Below are 20,018 nucleotides of genomic sequence, written 5' to 3' on the forward strand. Positions count from 1 at the left end.
TCTCATCTGTAAAATGGGGATCCCAACACATCTACTGACATGAACTGTCATGAAGATTTTCCTCCCTTCCTTCTCTAACCTTTATCAAGTGTTTCCAACATGCCCAGCCCCATACTCAGCTCTTAGCATCTAGGTGATCCCATAAAATTGGGACTACCATATTAATATCCTGAGGAAACTCTGGCAATGAGAGGCTAGGCAACTTGACCAAGGGTACACACTCATGAGTGATGAGGTAAGACAGAATTCCAACCCCAAAATCTAGCTCATGAGGCCATGTGTTATGCACATGCTAATTACAAGGAGAGAGAACTATATATGGGGTGTGTTTTCTTAAGGGAATAGTAATTTGCATTATTCCCACCCATCTGCCCAGGATCTAGAGAACACAATGGGGGCTCTTGAAGTGTACCCTGCGTGAATGACTAGACTGGACCTGGCAGGGACAGTCACATTGTAGAGGTGGGAGGTGGAGGTAAGAAGGACTTAAAGACCCTCTTCCCACCCCAGTATCTTCAGAAAGGCTTTCAGCACCCTTGATTGCTATGTGCTTTGACAAATGCATAAAATATGGTCCCCTTCCAGCTGCTTGCTTGGTCCATTTTTGGAACAACGCCAGCCGCCTGTTTGGTCAGCTTTGAACAACAGTGAGGTAGTTAAGGCTGAGCAGAGTGCAGCCAGCTGAGAAAATGGGTAAATATTTTAAAGGCTGCACAGTAAATAATGTATATATTCAGAGAAACAAGGTGAATCTTTTATAGGCCTAAGCCTCTGTTAAATCTGCAATTAAACGCTGGTGCTGCAAGAAATAAAAGCAAGTCCTAAATCCTTCTTCCTTACTGAGAATCAAAGAACTGCCCATAAGCTTTAGGTAAGAAGTTTCATTTCTGTTCCCTGATGCTGAATTGCTTAAATTCAGTATTTTTTTTTCCTGAAAAGACAAAGTTCTTTTCCTGATACCAAATGCTACTTATAGAAGTATATTTGTTAAGGGACAGACAGATGAAGATGGTGAGAACATGAGGTTAAGAAAATAATTCTATAAAATGGGCCCACTATGTTTACCCACAAAGATTTCTTTTCAAAGAAGCAGTTTGCCTGCAACCCTGCCTGTCCTAAGTGGACAGGATATGTCACATTCCTTAGCAAAATACCTGTTTACTGCAGGAGAAATGAAAGCCCAAGATAACATCAATGGGAGGAACTCAGGAGACTTTTAGGACCAGATCCTGAAACTTTGTGAGATAAGGATAGGTCCTCCTAATCAAAAAATCTGTAAGAGTGTATGGTTAAGAATCTAATTAGGATCCCTGAGCATGGACCAAGGTGACCTAGAATTGCCATAACAGTGGGGACTTGAAAGTCACCCTGCTGTCAGTCAAAAATCAAGAGGTGGATCTAGGTGGGACTATATGGAAACTTCTCTGGGATCCCCAATAAAACTGGAATGCAGGAAAGGTGCGCTGTCCCACTCCCCTCTGAGTGGACCCTAGAGAGTGTCCCCTTTCCCTTTTGTTATCCCTTCCAATAAACTCATTCTTGTTACTCTGAGCAACATATCTGAAATCTTTCTGACTTGATGTCAAAAATTGAGGTTTAAAGGAGGTTTTGTGCTGCCTCAGTTTCTCAGGAAGCCTCAGCTCTGTAGTCACAACATATATGTGTTTGTGAACATGTTCACAAATATTTCTTTGTTTCCATTTATGGATAGTTATATATATTCTTTATAGTGTTGTATCTATGTAAGAACTTCACCTATGATTTATTTTAGTCCTCAGAGCAATTCCGGTGATATCCATGCAGTATGCACTTAAAATATATTTGGCATTTAATTTGTTGAGGCTCTACTTTGGGCCAGGCTCTCTTCTAGGTGATGTGATACCAGAGTCTGGGGCATATCATCCACTGGTGAGAGTTAAGTGATAAATGAGGATTCCAGAGGATATAAATTCTGGAGAAAAGTAAAGCAGAGAAAAGAAGAAGAGAGTTCCCAGGAGAGGCCTTACTGATATGAGGATGTTTGAGCAGACACAGGATGGACAGTGATAGTGAGGGTGTCCCTATAGGTATCACAGTGAAATATGTGTCAGGGAGCCCAGATCAAGACGAAGGTATTCATCCTCTCAGCTTCTGAGACCTGCCATCAAAACTGCCTCTGAGTTGCCTTGATCAAGCTTTGCCTCCCTCTCTTAGAAGCTGTCCATATTCAAAGACTGGTTGATGCAGGGTTCAAAGGCCTGGCCTCCTAAACTTAATTGGGGATAACTTTTGACTGGGATTCTAGCTGACAATAAGGACCCTGTCACTGGTGACGTGTTAAGCATGATAGTCCTGGTGTGCCCATCAGTACAATTGTTACCACTTCCATTAGTAGTTGTGTTAGTTAGCTACTTGTGGCTGTGACAAAATCAGAGGTAATCAACCTTAAGGAAGAAAGACTTATTTTGGTTCCTGGTTTCAGATGTTTCAGTCTGTGGTTGGTTGGCCCTGTGTGAGTGAGGCAGTGCAGCATATTGGGAAGAACACGGCAGAAGAAGTGGCTGGAAAGCAAAGAGAGATAAAAGAAAGGGTCCTAATATCCACTTCAAGGACACACCCTCATTGACCTCACTTGTTTTTATTTGGCCCCACCTCTTAAAATTTCCACCACCTCTCAGTAGTGCCAGAAGCCATGGAACAAGCCTTCAACATATGAACTTTGGAGCAACATTTAAGATCCAAATCTGTAACAGTAGTGTATGGGGTGGAATATCAGTAGGAGAAAATATACTCACCATTGCACTATCTCATGTGTTAAAGGGATTTAGGAGAAGAGTGATTACAAGGACAATGGAATTGGACAATTGAGTAAATCAATGTATTGGAAAAAATATAATAAAGACTGGGGGTGAATAATCACCAATTTGTCCACAATGTGAAAGTACTTCTGGGTAGTATATAAAGAAACATTTGTTACTAGAGTTTGGGGCAAAGAAAACTGAGTCTTAGGCCTAGAAATTAACTATAAAGGTAGAAGAGATCTAGACAAGATAGAGTTCCCAACCACTGTAAGCTGGCTACACCAAGGTCAGGCTCCTTACTGGGAAGGGTTAAGAGCCTAAGACTTGGAGTGGGAACATCTATCTTGATTTCATGTGACAACCTTGAATCCCCACATGTCTCTGAATAGCTCTTGGCTGCTAGAAACAGCTTGTTCTTCTTTGTTAAAGAATAGTGCTCCATTGTGATTTATCTAAGTGTCACAGAAGAATGGCATTATGGCATTTTCTGGTAAATGGACAGAACTGGATACTATCTAAGTAAAATAAGTCAGTCCCAAGGAGTCAAAGGTTGAATACTTTCTCTGATATATGGAAGCTAATTCAAAATAAGGAAGAGGGGGGATAAAAAATATAAGAAATGTTAGTGGAGTAGATGAAGGGGATTGAAAGGGAGGGAGGAGGGATGGGATAAAGAAAGAACAGTGAGATGAATCTGACCTATGTACACATGTAAATATACCACAGTGAATCTCACCATCATGTACATCCACAACATACTAGTTAAAAAAACTATAAGTAAATAGCAGAAAGGTCAGTAGAGTAGAGGGAAGGGAATAGGAGGAGGAAAAGGAGAAGGAGTGTGGACTGAATTAGAGCAAATTATATTCCATACTTTTATAATTTTGTCGAAATTAATCCTAATGTACTGTACAATTAAAAAGAACCAATAAAAAGGAAAACATTATATTATGAGAAAAAAAGAATAATACTCTATATTTACTTGAAGATAGTGCAGACACCTCACATTGCAAGGTAAAATCCCGACCCCATCCCTAACCTCTGTTATCCACTTCCACTTCTTGTGGCCAACAGGCTGGTAATTATACCAAGTCATGATAAAACCAAGCTGAGAAAGTGCTGGTGCTACTAAGAGAGAAGAGATTATACCCTGAAAGAGCTAAAAGATCCAGATAAAATAAACTAGTGGATCTGGAAGGGTATGTTTGAATCTGGATCCAAACAGAGATGGATCAGGAAAGCAGGGCATAAAGTAGTTCATTTATTGGAATGAGAATAATATGCCATTATATAGGATTTAACACCCTGGGAAGGACACTGAGAGAGGATACTAACATCCTACTGTAATGACTACAGAAGCTTCATGAAAGTTCCAACATAAGATGAGGTAGGATTGACAGAGAGCCATGAAAGATGGGAGAAGGGATTAAAAAGAAGTGTTCATATTAGAATGGACATACAAGTATGGTCAGAAAACCTGCTAGTATAATTTGTAGGGGACACTGTTTACCAAAGCAATGGAAAAGGAACAGTCAGAGAGCAAGTGTTGTTGAAAAACCCAGATAGCTAATCCTAGGTATGTTTGAGATAGTGCTAGGAGATAGTGTCACAGAGCTGGGATTCCTGACAGCAATGGGGAAGATAGAATCTCAAAAATAATAAGGATCATTTGGTGACACTTAGTCACTGGAAGCAAGGTCAGAGTAGCAAGGTCAGGAAAACCCAATCCATGACAACAGTCAATAGAGTACAGTGTCTCTGGAGGCAAGCTTTATGCAGGGGCAATAATGGTCCTATTCAATCTATATGCAAAAGACTTAAAGAATGAATGATCAGGAGACTGCATTTTCTGGACCTGAGTTAACGTTCAGGCTCAGAATCTACTGAATGAGGGAGAGGCCATACTCTTGAGATAAAGAACCTTACAAGAACAAAGAAGTGCATTTGCTAAAGATTTCCAAAAAAACCTCACCAAAGGGATTTACAGCTTTTCCTTGAGATATCATGTACTTGGAAGAGGGGAATATGTAGATATTTTGGAGACTGTTGATCACAGGTTCTGGGTTGACATTTTCACTTAGGAATCAGAAGCATTATCAAGGCCTTCATGTGAAAATATGGGTATATGGGGACCACTAAATAAATGGAGTCCTGGCCCAAGTCCAGGTCCAAGTATGTCCACTGGGTCCACAGACCATCTGCTGTATATTTTATTGGTCTCTAAGTACATCAGTGGAATGGATGTAATTGGTAGTTGGCAAAACCTTCACATTGGTTCCTTGGCTTGTGACTGAGATATTAAAGTAGGTAAGGCTAAACAAAAGCCTCTAAAATTAAGTTCCAACTGGCCAATATAGTAAATTAAAAAGAACATTTCATCTCAAGAAGATGGGAGGAAGATAAAATTATCAAAGACCAAAGGGATGCAGGGGTGGTGACCCCTATCATGCTCCCATTTAACTCATCAATCTGGTTCGTCAGCATGGGATCCCATTCATAAGATCTGATCTGATTGTGTGTGGCTGCCAAATGTCCAACCAGATGGCATCAGAAACCCTTCCTTAAAGAAACATACCAAGCACTTGGGGATAAATTTGAAGGGGCAGTGATTCATCATGATGGGGATAGATTTGCCTTTTCTGCTTGTAGATTTGCCTTTTCTGCTTTATAGGTTTCTGTCCAGAAATACCACTCAAGGATTTAAAGGGTTTGATCCATCAACAAGAGATTCTACAAAATATTACACTGTGGAATCCACTTCCTAATAAAAGAGGTAAAGTGTGACACCTGATAGGATTTATAGGTCCTGTCATTAATTGCATAATTCAGACTCTGCTACTCTGATGGAGTGATGAAATGGCTTTTTAAAGAATCATTTAAAGCACTAGATTTGAAATGGAACCTACCAAAGATGACCACCCTCTTCCAGGATGCAACAAACAGGCTTAAACAGAAAACATTATACAGTTCTACATTCCCAGTAGGAAGAATTTGAGGGTTCAGTAACCAGGGAGTGGAAGTAGAGATATCTCAGTTACCACTACTTTTATGATCTATCTAAGGAAATTTGTGCTTTTCATCTCCATTATGTTGGACTCAGCAAATTTGGATATTCTGGGTCCCAAAGAAGAACTCTTCTACCAGGTTCACTTCAAGAATCCCATTAAACTTTAAGCTATCACTATCTTCAACCAATAAAGAAATAAATCATTACCTTAGCCAGGGTTCACTGACTAATAATTAGTAGAGAGTGGGGTTTTTGTTATGCAATGAGGGCAAGAAGATATAAGTTTGGCAACCTGGGGATTCAATAGGTCATCTTTTGGTATCCCCTTGACCAATTTTGACAGTAAATGGATATGATGATTTGGGGCTCAGACACATCATGAATAAGGGTCTGGATTACCTGTGTCCCCCCACGTACACTTACCCAGATCAGCAGAGGTGCTTGCAGGTGAGAGACATATAAAATGAGTAAGGAGAGAGAAGTTATGAGTATTTGCTGCAGCAAGGAGATCAACTGAAGTGTCTGGGACTAGTTCCTCCTACTCTCTTCCTCCTATAAGCTTCCTTGTGAAAGAAAACAATCAGAATCCCATAAGCTCTATTCCCAGTTGGATTGAACTTATTATAAAAAGCAAGTGGATCTGAGTCGTACAACGATAATGTACCACTCAGAGTGTAGTGGATGTTGTACTATTGTACCCCAAGTGCCCTGTTTAGAAGTGAGGTCCTCGTTCTTCCAGATGAGAGATCTGACACACACATTAGCTGGAGAATTTTTGGGGAGAGGAGAGACAATGGACTGAACGCAAGAAGGAGGACACCCGATGATTTTTAGTCCCATCACAGAGTAAGATTGCAGTAAAGGTGGGAATTGAGCTCAGAAATTTAATTTAATGCCAAAGTCATTCTGCCATCTCAAGAGGGCCTTTATAGGCTTCTAGTCCTAAGCCTTGGTTTTGCCATAGGTGACTAAGGCTCTGGTACCTAAATGATCAGTTCAAGACCATCAACCAGGTCTTCTGACTCAAGAGACCCAGATTCCATATGTGGTACCATTTTCAATGTAAGTCAACATGCCCACATGTGCATGAGCTAGGTGTCCTTTGAGGTAGACTTGAGGAGACAGGATGTCGAAAACTGCCCAGCATCCCCACATTGTCTTACTGGTTACTTGGGTCTTTCTGACCCCCAAGGCAGAGCTCCTTTAAGGGTGCAACTTCCTCTCTATGTTGACAAGAGTAATTGAGGACTCCAGTACAGGTCAGCCCGTCACAAGCAGCTGCCACAGATGGATGCTTTAAACATCTTTGCTACTTGAATAAAAGTAAACAATCTGCTAGAGGGGAGGTCAAGTGGGTTTGGGGAGAACAGGTTCTTATGGTTAAGAACCTGGGCTTTAGTATTAGATACATCAGGGTTCAAATCCAGGTTCAAAATAATTTGCTTGTTGGTTGACTTTAGATCAGTTCCATCTCTTAAAGTCTTAATTTCCTTATTTGTTAAATGAAAGATAGTAATGCCTACCTCAGAGAACTGTATTTTTATCAAATGTCTCAAACATGTACACAAAGCTTAGCATAAGTAAGTGTTCACTTAGGATGAGCTATTACTAGCTACACTTTGGCCTGACTCTCCCCATTTTTTCCTCTACACTAAGTTGTCTATGGGTCTATATTTTTTATGTTTGTTCTGCTGCTAAATGTGTTTAGCTTTTGTACTTGATTCTGACCACTAGAATCACATTGTCCTTCTTTCTTTCCATGAACCCCAGTGTCTTTTGCCCTTTTATACTCACCTCTGAATCCAGGACTGGACCCCTATCCTGATCATGGAGTCCTTAGTATGTACCCAACCTCTAAGAAGCTAGTAATGTTCTAAAGTCCCACAGTTTGCAATTAGTAGAGCCAAGTCTCACAATCAGGCTGTTCAAAATCAGAACCTGTGCCTCCACCTCCAACAACTGAATTAATTGCTCCCCCAGTCAGTCCTGCTGCCCACCCAGGGATAGATTTCCTAGGAGCTACTGTCAACCTGTTGCTCCTCACCAGTCCTTGGGCTTGGTGCCTTTCTTAAGAATCCTGGGGCTGACTTCTATGAATCATGCAAATAAGTAGTACCTGGAAGATATCAGTCATCCATGTCAGTAGCCAGGCCTGCTCGTCTGGCCACTTTGCCTCTTGGAAATGCCCTTTCTTCCTCTGTGTTGCTTGGAGAGGTCTATGCCCCTCCTTTCTCACTCACTACTTTAGAGATCTCTAGATTTGTGGTTGCAGACGAAAGCTAGTCTGATAAATTGAACATATCTCTTGAGACCGGGTGATTCAGAGAGGGCCTGAGCCATGCCTGGAGCATATGGCCAATTCACCCAACCGACCTCTTCCCGAATATTAGCTGTCATTGATGGAGCCCCTCCTAGGATACTGGGTGAAAGACTATAGCATCATGTCATCGAGTCTTTTTAAAAATCTTGGGTAATTAATATTTTTATTCTTGTTCAGTAGATGAAGAAATGGAAGTTCAGAGAGATAAATTAACTTGCCAAAACCACACAGTAAGTAGCAGGATTGGGTTTCAAATCCAGATCTACTTGATTCCAAAGGTGGTTATCCTATCCAATGAGCAGAAGTTGGAGACAGTGTCCGTGGGCTCACCCTGGGAGAGGACTTTTGTATCTAGAAAGCAGGGAGAGAAGCAATGGAGAGAAGGCCCACCTTGGCATTGCACCATACTCAACTCTTTGTAATCCGGGCTGCAGACAGACTGTGCAGGGCTCAGTGTGCGGCAGCTCCAGCTGTTCTCCTCTCTCACTCTCCCCGGGGGTCCCCTGGGGTATGTCATATTTCTCTCTGACATTCTTGGAATATTTTATGATTCATTCTTGAAGCATGAACTTTTTAACTCTTTTCCCGTGGAAGAATTTCTTCTTCCTTAGCTGCAGGCCTGCATGGAAACTCATAGAACTTTTGTGAACAGATAAGAAGAGACACTACTGTTTCCCCACTAAGCCTGACTTGCTGGCATCTAATCTTTTATGAACTTGTCCTGGAAACCATCGAAACTGGAAGGGATCTTATTTTGACTTGACCGAAGGCACAAATAGAGATAGGAGCTCATGTCTTGCTATTTTGAGTCCTAGGCTTTTTGCAGCCTGATTTCATCAATCTACAGTGCCCCCAGCTTAGTATCATTTACTAATATAATTGAGGAAATTACTCAATTTTCTTAGTTTTGCCAATGGAACTCATGCTTTCACATAATTTTTTTCCCCACTCTGTTATTGGGGCACAAATGTTGAACTGAGCTGGCCCTGGATGCCCAATAAGAGAAAGTTCAAAAGAAGAAAGTTCTCTGGAGGCAGAACATGTACTGCTAAAGATGCATGCCCCTCACCCCTTGGTGTACCTAGTAACCCTGTGAGAGAGACATCATTATCTCTGCTTACAATTCAGGGAACTGAGGGGAAGTTCTCCCAGCTTGTAACAGGACCAGGATCCAGTTCTAGATCCATTCAACAATAAAGCCTGAGGTCTTTTCACAACCCGACAGTCTCTAAGAACAACTTAGGTCTTAGGAAAAGTTAAATCTCTCCAAAAGTGAAAGGATTCCTTTCTCAGAGGCTTGAGCAGTGGTTTGTTTGCATTTGCTGAGGTGGGGAGAGGGAGACTGCCACAGCAGCTGCTACACCCCACTCCATTCCCTGAGCCCTACCCCTCTGACATCATGCGTGTACAGCTCCTTTCTGGAAGGACCCACCTATAGAGGCTCCACCCAGTGGACCAATACCATGAAAATAAGCCCATCCTGTGAGCCAGGGGAGTCAGTCTCTGATCCCAAGGCAGAACAAGAAGCCAAAAGCTGCATAAAATTTGCACCAAACATCAGAGCCTAGGACCCAGAGGTAAGATTCTGGAGCCATCCAAGAAATTCCAGTAGTTCCATCTCAGTGACTTAAGATCATAGTTCTGTGGAATGCGATGGGTTCCATATTATTCAGAATATAGTTTCAGTGCCTAGCATGNCATGCTGCTTTCCTTGCCACGAATAGTTACGTCTCTTTTCTTCCCTCCCTCTTCTCTTCCTCCTCCTCCTCCTCCTCCTCCTCCTCCTCCTCCTCCTCCTCCTCCTCCTCCTTCTTTTTCTTCTTCTTCTCTCCCCCTCCTCCTTCCCCCTCCTCCTCCTTTTTTTCTTCTTCATCTATTAAGTCTTTCTCTTGTTACTTGTTCATTATCTGGATAACTCAAACTCATCTTTTAAAACTCAACTCTTCCACATCTCCTCTGGGAAGTCCTGCTGAAAATCCAAGTACTGTTGTAGCTATGGCTATGGTCAGAGTATAATTTCTCTCTACCAAAAGTTATGTTGAGGCTTTAATCTCCCAATATAACAAGTGGTGGAGACTTCAAGGCAGATAGTTAGAACCTAGGGGCATCACCTTGAAAGACATTGACATCCCCCTTGGGAGACTGGATTATTTCTCACCAAAGTGGGTCTTTGTAACAGAGATAGCCTAGCCCCTCCCTGGTCTCTTGCTTCTTCTCCCACCATGTTCTCACTCTTACACACATTCCCTCCAGGAAGTCCTTGCCAGAAGCCGACACTGATGCCATGGTTTTAGACCTCTAAAACCGTGAACCAAAATAAAACCTATTTTTCTTATAAAGTATTCAGATTAGGTATTTGGTTGTAGCAACACAAAATGGCCTAAGACACTATTCATCTTAGTTTCTTCTTATCTATTTCTTCTTCTCCATCCAAATTCTTGAGTTTAGCTCTCAACTTTGAATATTATTTTCCTATTCCTTCAGGATTCAGAGTCATCTTCTCCTAAAAGTCGTTAGTATGCCTCTCTGAGTTATGTGCCCACTCATGGTGATAGATGGAGATCTGCCATGCAGATCCCCTTTCAAGTAAAGGCTTGCCCAGATGCCAGGAGTAGAGTTATTGGGAAGCCTCCAGCTGTTTGCTCCTCTAGGGTCAGCCTGACCTGCAGAAAAATGCTTTGCCTCAAATCACACACTTGCAGTCGTTGGTACTAAGCAAGACAAGTGCATAAAGGCCTAGCTAGCATTGCTAGATGAAGACCTCACTTTTGGACAATTAACTCTAGTGCCCCTTGCTGGGTTGGCTGAGTCTTGGTCAACCATGCATCAAGGTTCAAATTCTCCCTCTGTTCAAGCCTGCTCATATGTCCAATCATATTTATATGTTAAAGTCCTAACACTCAGTACTTCAGAAAATGACCTTATAGAGATAATCAGGTTAAAATGAGGTCAACAGGGTAAGCCCTAATTCAATATAACTTTTATCCTTATAAAAACAGGAAATATGGAGATAGTCATACATAAGAGAAGGATGCTATATGAACATTAAGATAACCATCTACAATTCAAGGAGAGAGGCTTGGGACAGATTCTTGCTCACAGACTTCAGAAGGAACCAACCCTACCAATACTTTGATCTTAGACTTCTTGCTATGAAGATCTTAGACTTCTTGCTATATTTTTCTGTTGTGTAAGTCACACAATTTGTGTGGAACTTTGTTATGGAAGCCCTAGTTAACTAATATAAGGGATCACTAAAAACCATTTCAGAAGCTGCCTGTGATGGTTAATTTTGTGTACCAACTTAACTGGACACGAGAAGCTAGACAAAGTATTTCTGGGTGTGTCTTGAAGGTGTTTCCAGAAGAGACGGGCATTTGGAATGGTGGACCAAGCAAAGTCCCTCTCCAGTGATGGCCCTCTCCAGTGATCTATTCCTCCAAGGGTCTGAAGAGAACAAAGAAGTAAAATCAGAGAAAGAATGGACAACTTCTCTGATTGACTATGTGAGCTGGAATGTTGATCCCCTGCCTTCCATACTCGTCGTTTTCAGACATTGACATTGACTAGAATCTGCACAACTGGACCTGTGTCTCTGAGGCATTCCAAACTACATTGCCAACTTTCCCGGCTCTCCAGCTTGCAGACAGCCTCCATAACTGTATACACAGTTATAATGAATCTCTCTCTCTCTCTCTCTCTCTCTCTCTCTCTCTCCCCACAACACACACACACACACACACACACACACACTCACACACTCACATACATCTATCAGTCATCTATCTATCTATTCATCTATCTATCTGTTTCTCCTATTAGTTCTGCATCTTTGGAAATACATGACCAATATACTTATCACAGAGTCTTAGAAGGGACATCCCGATGATGAAGAAGGAGCTGATTCAGGAGATAAACAGATGGAAATTGCAGGTTCTGTCCAGTGGATGGGGGTTGGGGGAAAGTCTGTACGTGTTATGCCTACCCTTATTTGTGTACGGTACAGGTGACCATAATGAGAGGTGAGGACTAGATGCTGATTCACAGTACTTTGAATGGACTCAGGTGGTTAATGGCAAGTACTACCTGCAGGAGAAAGAGGCTGCTCCTCTACTTCAGGGCAGACTGACCTCCAGGATCTTGGAGCACCCTGAAACAGGTGAGGATGTTCAAATTGAGCATCAAATGTTCTTTAATCATTGGAAAAACAAAGGTAACTCATCTCTTTTACCCACAATTCTAACTAGGACCTTTCAACAATATGTGGTTCCTTACTGAATAAAGTACAAGCTTCCTAAGTATGGCATGCACAGCCCTCCATGCCCTGGCCCATACCTGACCCTCACTATCTGGCTTCTCATTCTAGTCCCATCTCACCTGGCCCCTTTGTGTCATTTTTATTTCATTTGGTGTTCTGGTCATACTGAACTACAGCCATGTGCTGCTTAATGATGGGGACACATTCTGAAAATGCTCTACTAGGTGGTTTTATCACAATTCAGACATCATGGAGTGGACTTACACAACATAGATGGTACAAATCCATCCTTGATGTGGCCTCTTGATGCTTTCAAGAGATACTGTGAATGTGAAATGCATGAGGTTGCTGTTGATGTAGCATAGAATACTATTTTAGGCTAAACATTTTTGTATAAATACAAATAATATATTCTAAAACAATGATAAAATGTATAGTATAACATACTATACATAATTGTAGGTGATATACTTTATAGGGTTGTCTGCATGGTAGGCTTGTTTACAGCAGCATTACCATAAATACCTGAGTAATGCATTGTGCTATGATGTCTATGACATCACTAGGTGATAGGAATGTTTCACTCCCTTGTGATGGTATGGGACCACCATTCTGCATGCAACCCATCAAGGATCCAAATGTCATGTGTTGCCTGACTACACTTTCAAGTTCCTAAGTAGGATGGACCATTTCAAGCTTTAGATTATAAACTCTATTTAATTCTGTCTAGGTCTTTTTTGTCTTTAATTTTTTTTTATATCTACTTGAGTAAATTCTACCTTCCCTAAAATGAAATTTTCTCCTGGGAAGCCCTTCCTGCTCCTTTAGGCAGATTCTTTTCCAGTACTCCTTGTTTTGTGGAAGAGAAATATGTATTAATTTTTTTGTTTCATATAATAAACCTTGGAAGACAGAGTCTTTGTACCCCCAGTGCTCAGTACACATCCCAGAATAGAGCTCAATGTCAGTTGAATGAAATGAATGGTTAAAGAAACAAATGAACGAATAGAGTGTGATTCTTATTCCAAAGGGAGGCAGGTAAAGAAGCAGTTCCAGAGCAAAGGGCCCAGTACTGTAATAGCTGAATTCTAAACAAGCATAGAGAGCAGAGTGTGTCCAGTTTGTCTAGAAGAAAAAACACAGAGCATCACATCCTGGGAAAAGGGATATTAAGCTGAATCCTAATTAGGTCCCATCGTCCTACACAGAATTGAGAATGTGAGATTTCATGGGTTAAAGGCAGATCATGCCTTTGACATGTCAATAGGGAAAGGCCTTTCCAGTGGAAGGGCTGACTGGGTGCACACAGGCATAGAGACATGGGAGAGTTTGCTAACTCTGCAGGGAAAGACATGTCAAGAAGCATGGTAAAGCTGGGTAAGCAGAGAGTTCAGACAGTCATAGCAGGACCATGGAAGCACCAACCTAAGGAAGATGGCGACTCCATTGCCCAGTCATGGAACACAGAACACAGAGGAGCTTGACGTGGTTAAGAGAGAATTCTACTTGAGTGTGGGCTGTGCCAGAGACTTACACCTTGGAGCCTGCTCTCATGGCCACCTCTACTTAAGCAGAGCATGAAATAATTTTTTTTTTAATCTGAGGATTGAACCAAGATGTATGCTACCTTGAGTGGTGGAGGTGGGGTGACTGTGGGGCAGGCTGGTTCTGTAAAGAGAGGCCTCTGAGAAGCTGAGCAGGGCATACTTCCTCTATACTCCCCCACTAGCCCATCAGAGAAGATGCTCTTCTCAAAGAGGTTGCATCTCCCTTCTGGGAGAAGACAAGGTCTTCTCCTTTCTTGTCAGCTCCCCGTTCCCCCTTTGCTGGGGCTATGGACATAGAAAGTCACAAGAATAGGTTAGATAAGATGCCTTTTAGCATATCTGCCTTGGAAGCCTTCTTATGTGCTGGGGGCCTGGGCCATCTGTCCCTGCTGTATACCTCCATGTGCCCTGCATTCACCTGCAATGAACTGGCCCTGGCCCTACTGTATGGAAGTAGTCTATTATCTCCTCCACCTGCCATGCTGTACTGTGAGTTTTCTGAGAGCTGAGTTTCACAGTTTTGGGACTTACTTTGAGTCTCCTATGTATTAAGGTTGAGCTGGTACAGATCCTGAACTGAAGGGTGCATGAAGGAAAACACTTCTCTGTTTTGTCAATTCAGTTCCCATGCTTGGCTCTGTAAAAGCTCACATTTCTTGCTCATTCTGTCCCTCAATGTCACCTGTCAGGTGAGATCAGATACAAAGGATAAGTCCAGGGACTGTGTGAGGTTGTGAGAGCCAGGGCAGACCAGTTAGGCATGATGGCAGAATCCCCAGGGCCAGCTGGAACGCGCCTGCCATAACCACATCTCCAGGCCTGGTATTGGGTCCCTCTAATTTGGTTTTGAAAACATGTGGTTTTGTCCTTGTTCAAATATTGATTTTAGGTAACTTGAGCCTGGCAGAAAAGGCCTCTGCAGGGCCAGTGGGGCTGTTTGTTGCCTTAATGACATTTCTGTGTGTTTGTATAACACGGGCTGGTGGTCGAGTCTTCGCTCCCAGGGAAGATTTACGGGACTTTACACTTTGGAAGATATTGAGGCAAACCGTTGATGAAGGCCCAGGGCATAAATCAGACCCACTCGGGCTGTCAAGGGGCACTTGGAACTTTTGCCAGCTGCCTCTCCCCTCATGTGGAGTGAGGGTTTGGACCAGGTCAGCGGGGCTTCATGGCGTGTGTCCTACAATCCCTGGAGGAGAGCTTTTAGGCAGGGTTCCATGGTCCTCCAGAACTTTATAGGTTTTATAACAGGGGTTCTTACTAGATTTCTGTAAGTAAAAATGAAGTTTTGAGAACTGCAGGAATGGAAGACTTTGACATCCCTTTCAGACCTAAAGCTCTGGTACTGAATTGTCCTGGGTCCTAACAGGACGCAGACGGCTCACTCTTCATTGAGAGGAGATTAACAAAGGGGCGTTAACAAAGGTATGAATGATGCCAAGAGAAACACATGGAAGGGTGAAGCAGCTCTGGCAAGTGACAGAGCCCATAGAGATGGTCAGGGCTGTGCTGTGGCCTCAGCAGAGGGGCAGCTGATGGGAGGAACCCACCCCACCATGACTCCATAGGATGGAGCCAGCAATACATGCCCTAACCTCTCTCTCGCCCTCAGATCTCCTGAGGATCCCCTCACAACCTTCACCTCTGGCCAAACACAGCTGGAAGCCATGGGCAGATGAGTTCTATGGAGACTTGGCTCCTGGACCTCTGAGACCTGGTAGAACAGCTCTACCTTAAGATACAGGAATTCCAAGGTGAGTTCCCAAATCATGAGATTCTGCTCTCAGGGAACTCACAGTACAGCATGGTCAGTGGAGGAGGCAACAAGCCCCTTCCATGAGTAGGGGGAGTGCTGGTGTGGCAGGTGAGTGCAGGGAGAAAGGATATGCAGGGGGGGAGTGACACCAGCCCATAGCAGGAACTTTGCATATCATGGCAGGGTGGCAGAAGGTAGAAAGAAGGTCCTGCTTCTCCTTGAACTTCTCTCAATTGCCAGCCTTCATTCTGCTATCACATCTTCATCTACTTTGTTTTTGGTCTTAATCAAGTTGGAGTTTGGTGATTTCTTCAAATCTTTTCCAGTGCTAGAGAAATGGTTCCCCATCTGCCTAAACAGGCAGATGCTGGATAGTAGAATTTAAAGGTAAAGAGTAAAGATATTAACTATGGACTAAGAGCATGGACCTTGAGGTCATACACAACTGTGTTTTGATACAAGCTGGGTGATTTTGGGCAAATTTACATCACCTCTCAGAGCCTCAGTTTCTCACCTGTGAAATGGAGATAAAGTAACTACTTTATAGCATTTGGACAAAGGCAAAAAAAAGTTGTAACATATGAAGCACTTAGAATTAAGCACATGGTTGAGCAATCCACTGGCAGCAATTATTATTCCCAAATGAGAGCACACTGGAAAATACCCTCCTGTACAAGGTAGTATTCAAGTTTCCACTCTTTAGATTTTTACATATTTATCTTTTCTCTATCTCTCAGCCCTCAGGTTTCCTGGCCAAAATTCAGCAATTTGGAAGGAGTTTGGGGAGGTGAGTGCCAAAAAGACATTAAGTAATGTCACCTATACCTCTTGAGCTGACCGAGGTACCTGGAACTTCAGAGTCTGCCCTTGGGAAGTCATCTCACTCATTCAGGATTCAGATCTCTAGCTCTGCCCTTTTCGGACATCACAACAAATGGTGGCACCAAAGTGTCTTGGAGCCCCAGCTGAAGTCAGCAGGTCCTTGCTTTCCCTCTTTAGCCATAAGCGGTTCAGCCAGGGCAGGCTGGCCCCAGCTGTGCTCCTTTGGCACATAGTGCCCCAGCTCCTATCAAAATCAAAACAGAGTAAGCCGTGGGCGTGGTGACGGAAAGCAACAGCCTCCTCCTCCTCCTTGTTACACCAAACACCATTCTCCTGGGACCCAGGGAGACAAATAACCAGTTCACATGTCTGCAGCTGGCCCTGGCCGTAAGTCTGCACGATTTACCTTGGCTCTCAGTGGCACTGAGAATGAGGTCATTAAAGGGGTAGACAATGGAGAGGACCTCTGGAAGGGCAGCAGTAAAATGTGCCGTTGGGAGGCAGAAGAGAACCCTTGAGTCATGGGGTCCTTGGCAGCTGCTTAGGAAAGGTAAATAACTTCAAAGAGTCCTTGCCTGGAAGATAAACTGTGCTTCTGTGCATTCCAGAGGCCATCTCTTGACTCTTCTCTCATTTGGTTATTTCTATTGAATCCATTTCCTTGAGGCTCCGGAGGATGGTGTGGTAACATGAGGAATACTGGGGTGGTGAAAGATGGCAGACTGCCACCTCCAGCCATAGCCCATGGTGGGCTGGGTAATCCCCTTCATGCCCACCCCTCCAATGCTCTTTTCCTTATTCCCCATGTGCCAGCCCCACAGGATGTCTTCCTGTTCCCCCATCCACTAAACTCCCAAACCTGAGACCTATGCAGTCTTTCTTTCCAGAAAGCTCTTTCTTGCAATTCTTCCCTTGGCTAATTCTGTACATTCTTCAAATTTCAATTAATATGTCACTTCTTCAGGGTCTTTCCTTAATTCCCCTGTTGTTCTTTTCTCCTTCCAGATGACTAAAATTCAGTTCTTATTATCAGATTATGAGCACCCTTTTTGCACTATGATCTAGAAGCTAAAAGCTGCAGATGGCAGAACTGTAAGATAGACGGAGACTGGATCTCCAAAGTTTGCATGAAGCTGCCTAGCAGTTCTGAATTACCTGCCTCTGGATTTATTTTTTATTTTTCAAGTCAAGGCAAAATTCACATGACAAAATTAGCCATGAACCGTTGTAATGTGCACAATTCTGCCGTACTTATTATGTTCACTATCTTGTGCAACACTCGCCTCTATCTGGTTCCAAAACATGTTAATCACCCCCAAAGGAAATACCATCCCCTTAAGCAATCACCTTCATGCCCTCCGCCTCTCAGTCCCTGGCAACCACCAGCCTGCTTTCTGCCTCTATGGATTTGCCTCTTACGGACATTTCCTACAAAATGGAATGACAACATGTGATCATTTGCATCCGGTTTGTGTCACTCAGCATGTTTTATGGCTGAATAATATTCCATGGTACAGCTGTACCACATTTCTTTATCTTTCCATCTGTTGATGGGACATATGAGATTTTGCTAATTTATGGCTATTTAACAAACACTATGTATAAATGTCTCTAGATATTTTTTCATAATGCAAATATATTTATATCTGTTGAATCCATTGGTTATCTCAATTTTTGACACCATCTACTGATCATATAAGGGATCTAGCAATTACAAACTTAAAAGCTGCCTCTTCTCCTTATGTGTCCCATCTGACAAGTACAAAGTATTAACAAGCAGAAAAACCCCATGTTATCGTTTTTTTCTCCCTACCACCACTTCCTGTGCTTCCCTGGACCTCAGCAATCTTATCTATAAAGTGGGGAGAAGCAGGCCCTGAAGGCAGAGCTCTAAACCAGATAACCTCTTGAGGTCTCTTTCATTTGGTTCTTCAAAGTATGTTTTAAAAGGGCCTGTGGTCACAGGGGCCCGCTGCAGCACTGTGTCACATTGTTTGGAACACTTTCCCTAACTGGTGCCTGCCCTCTGTCGCTGAGCTGGAATTTTTGCTTTCTCTCCCTGTTGTGGCACTTCTAAAACTGCAGTTTTCTGGTCCATCTTAAATCCACTGTTCCATGTTTACTTTTTAAAAAGTAAAGCATACAATCCTTTAAATTGGGTTCTTTAAAAATACGCTGCTCACAAATCAAGTACATAAAAGTCAACCACAGCAACATTTATCCCAGGTGTCTCTTCTCATTCAGCTTCCTGTCATCCTCAAGGCCCTCTGACCCCTTGGGCTTTGGTATCCAAATTTTGATATCTCTTCTAATTCTCCTTGATGAAGACATTATTCTATTTATTCCCATTCTCAGCCTTACCCCACTCTGTGACCGCAGCTGTGCTCAGAGCCCTGCCATTCGGTGACTTGGGACCCTGGGGTGCCAGTGGCTGGTCCAGGCTCACTTTACCCCAGCTCCAGAGGAAGGGAGTTCAAAGACCTTCTTGGTCATGGGTGCTTAGAAAATATTTAGTGAAGAACTTACTAAAAAAAAAAAAAATCTCAGCTCATCAGTTTCTTACCAAGAAATAAAATCTAGTGGTAGAACCCAATGTTGATCCTAGTGGGAATCTGGGTTGAATAGAGAGAGGAAAACAATTCATAGAATTCTTTAGAATAAGCCTGTAAACACATTTCTGGCTCCCCTTTCACTCTTAAATACAATTTTGAAGATATATTTCTAAGACCCCCCCTTTCTCCATCATTTCTTCCCCTCCAAATTAATTCAATTTATAGATATATACATAGAGTATGTTCAATTAAATTTGAAACACCTTTATAGTTAATATATGTGTGTGTGTTATACAAGTGTTTATAATATACTAGGCATTGTGCAAATCCTTGACGTAGATAATTAATTCCTTACAGTTCCCAATGTGGTAGATCAATAATTATTTACATTGTATATATGAGAACACTGAACACTGAAGCATCTCAGGCTAAGTAACTTGCCTAAAGTCTCACAACTGGTAAAGGTTCCACTCAGGTCATCTGATTTCCATCTATACATACTACCACTCTGTTATACTCAAAATGAAATGGAAATGTTTAGAAATATTTCTAGGCATCCAATTATCTATTCATAAAGCTCCATGACTCTGCTAGATCATTTGCTTGGGATAAAGAGGCAATTAAGATGAGGTTCTGTGCAACCAAGACAATATGAAGAATTTCAACATCATCAGGAATGCCTCAAGAGTCCCTAATTCTCAGCCTGAAGCACAAGATAGTTGTTAATGGGATCCTTCTGAGACTTCCCATCTCTTCAATAGCCAAGGAGAAGTTAATAGCAAGCTGAATAATGGAACACCCAAGATAACAGGCCCTAATCCCCAGAATCTGTAAATGTTACTTTATATAGCAAAGACTTATAGAGGCAATAAAGTTAAGAATCTTGAGATGAGGAGATTATTCTCAATTATCCAGGTGAATCCTACATGGAATCAAGGATTAGACACAGAATAGATGACAGTGTGACCCGAGG

Source organism: Marmota marmota, unplaced genomic scaffold, assembly GCF_001458135.2.
Source record: "Marmota marmota marmota unplaced genomic scaffold, marMar, whole genome shotgun sequence".
NCBI lineage: Eukaryota > Metazoa > Chordata > Mammalia > Rodentia > Sciuridae > Marmota > Marmota marmota.